Below are 3,311 nucleotides of genomic sequence, written 5' to 3'. Positions count from 1 at the left end.
TATGATCGAGAAGAGTAAAAAGTCTAAGCTTGGGGATGCCCCCGTGGTTCATCCCTGCATATTTCAAGAAGACTCAAGTGTCTAAGCTTGGGGATGCCCAAGGCATCCCCTTCTTCATCAACTTATCAGGTTTCCTCCCCTGAAACTATATTTTTATTCGGTCACATCTTATGTGCTTTACTTGGAGCGTCTGTATGTTTTATTTTTGTTTATGTTTGAATAAATTCGGATCCTAGCAATCCTTGTGTGGGAGAGATACACGCTCCGCTTTTTCATATGAACACTTGTTCTTCGTTTTACTTTTAATGTTCAATGATAAAAGTTGGAAGCTACAATACTTATTTGGTTGGAAAAGGAAAATACCTCATATATCTTGGATAATTTGACACCTGGCAATTGTTTTGAGCTCTCAAGTAGATCATGATTAAGTTTTTTTCATGTAGTCTAAGCCTATTAGTGGAGAACTACTGTAGAGCTTGTTAAAATTGGTTTGCATAATTGATCTCTCTTAAGGTCTAGATATTTTCTGGTAAAAGTGTTTGAGCAACAAGGAAGACAAGTGTAGAGTATTATAATGCTTGCAATATGTTCTTATGTAAGTTTTGCTTGTACCGGTTCATACTTGTGTTTGCTTCAAACAACCTTGCTAGCCTAAGCCTTGTACTGAGAGGGAATACTTCTCGTGCATCCAAAATACTTGAGCCAACCACTATGCCATTTGTGTCCACCATACCTACCTACTATGTGGTATTTCCTGCGATTCCAAAGTAAATTGCTTGAGTGCTACCTTTAAACAATTCAAAATTTATTACCTCTGATTTGTGTCAATGTTTTATAGCTCATGAGGAAGTATGTGGTGTTTATCTTTCAATCTTGTTGGGCAACTTTCACCAATGGACTAGTGGCTTCATCCGCTTATCCAATAATTTTGCAAAAAGAGCTGGCAATGGGATTCCCAGTCCCAAATTAATTAACAAAAATAGACACTCCTCCAGGGTATGTGATTGTTGGACGGCACCCGAGGATTCGGTTAGCCATGGCTTGTGTAAGCAAAGGTTGGGGGGAGTGTCATCATCATAATAAAACTAAACTAAAAAGGCACTCCTTCATGGTATGAGATTGTTGGCAGGCACCGAGGATTCGGTTAGCCATGGTTTGTGAAAGAAAGGTTGGAAGGAGTGCCACCCAAAAATAAAAATAATTCATGGGAGCCGCTCTTGAAGGTTTGTCTAGCAAGGGGGTTAGAGTGCCCACTACCATTCGTTGACAACAACAAACACCTCTCAAAACTTTACTTTTATGCTCTCTTTATGTTTTCAAAACCAAAGCTCTAGCACAAATATAGCAATCGATGCTTTCCTCTTTGAAGGGCCATTCTTTTACTTTATGTTGAGTCGGTTTACCTACTTCCTTCCATCTTAGAAGCAAACACTTGTGTCAAGCTGTGCATTGATTCTTACATACTTGCATATTTGCATTCATCATATTACTTTGTGTTGACAATTATCCATGAGATATGCATGTTGAAAGTTGAAAGCAATCGCTGAAACTTATATCTTCCTTTGTGTTGCTTCGATGCCTTTACTTTGAACTTATTTCTTTATGAGTTAACTCTTATGCAAGACTTTTTTACTTGTCTTGAAGGTATTATTCATGAAAAGTTTTGCTATATGTTATCTACTTGTTAGCAACTATAGATCATTGCCTTGAGTCACTTCATTCATTTCATATGCTTTGTAATAGTATGATCAAGGTTATGTAAGTAGCATGTCACCACGAAATTATTCTTTTTATCGTTTACCTGCTCGGGACGAGCAGGAACTAACTTGGGGATGCTTGATACGTCTCCAACGTATCCATAATTTCTGTTGTTCCATGCTTGTTTTATGACAATACTTACATGTTTTGCTTGCACTTTATGATGATTTCATGCATTTTCCGGAACTAACCTATTAACAAGATGCCACGGTGCAGTTCTGTTTTCTGCTGTTTTTGGTTCCGGAAAGGCTGTTCGGGCAATATTCTCGGAATTCGACGAAACGAAGACCAAACCTCCTATTTTTCCCGGAAGCGTCCGAACACCGAAGAAGAGTCGGAGAGGGGCCGAGAGGGCCACCACACCATAGGGCGGCGCGGCCTGGCCTGGGCCCGCGCCGGCTCGTGGTGTGGCGCCCCGAGTACCCCCTGCGCCGCCTCTTCGCCTATAAAATCCCTTTCGACCTAAAAACACCGTAACTCTTGACGAAACTCCGAGAAAGACTCCGGGGCGCCGCCGCCATCGCGAAACTCCAATTCGGGGGACGAAGTCTCGTCCCGGCACCCTGCCGGGACGGGGAAGTGCCCCGGAAGCCATCTCCATCGACGCCATCGCCTCCATCATGCTCCGTGAGTAGTTCCCCCATGGACTACGGGTTCTAGCTGTAGCTAGTTGGTATTCTCTCCCCTATGTACTTCAATACAATGATCTCATGAGCTGCCTTACATGATTGAGATTCATCGATGTAATCGGTGTTGTGTTTGTCGGGATCCGATGGATTGTTACATTATGATTGTCTATCTACAAAGTTTATGAAGTTATTGTTGCTTGCAATCTTGTTATGCTTAATGCTTGTCACTAGGGCCCGAGTGCCATGATCTTAGATTTGAGCTCTATACTTATTGCTTAGATTGTATCTACAAGTTGTATGCACATGTCAGCTGTCCGGAACCAAAGGCCCCGAAGTGACGAAATCGGGACAACCGGAGGGGATGGCGGTGATGTGAGGGACACATGTTTTCACGGAGTGTTAATGCTTTGCTCCGGTGCTCTATTAAAAGGAGTACCTTAATATCCGAGTAGTTTCCCTAGAGGCCGGTGCCACCATGCTGGTAGGACAAAAGATGTTGTGCAAGTTTCTCATTGCGAGCACGTACGACTATTATTGGAAAACATGCCTACATGATTAATGATCTTGATATTCTGTCTTAATGCTATTTCAATCCTATCAATTGCCCGACTGTAATTTGTTCACCCAACACTTGTTATTGGAGAGTTGCCACTAGTGTAGATAGCTGGGAACCCCGGTCCATCTTTCATCATCATATACTTGTTCTACATGTCAATCTGTTTTACGGTGCCATTGCTCTCATATTACTACTACTGTCTGTCGTATTCTTGTTACTATTGCTCTCATATCACTGCTACTTTCACATCACCCTTGTTGCTAGTGCTTTTCCAGGTGCGGCTGAATTGACAACTCAGTTGTTAAGGCTTATAAGTATTCTTTACCTCCCCTTGTGTCGAATCAATAAATTTGGGTTTTACTTCCCTC

This window comes from Lolium rigidum, chromosome 4 (genome assembly GCF_022539505.1).
Source record: "Lolium rigidum isolate FL_2022 chromosome 4, APGP_CSIRO_Lrig_0.1, whole genome shotgun sequence".
Lineage (NCBI taxonomy): Eukaryota > Viridiplantae > Streptophyta > Magnoliopsida > Poales > Poaceae > Lolium > Lolium rigidum.
Note: the sequence above shows the minus strand (reverse complement) of the source record.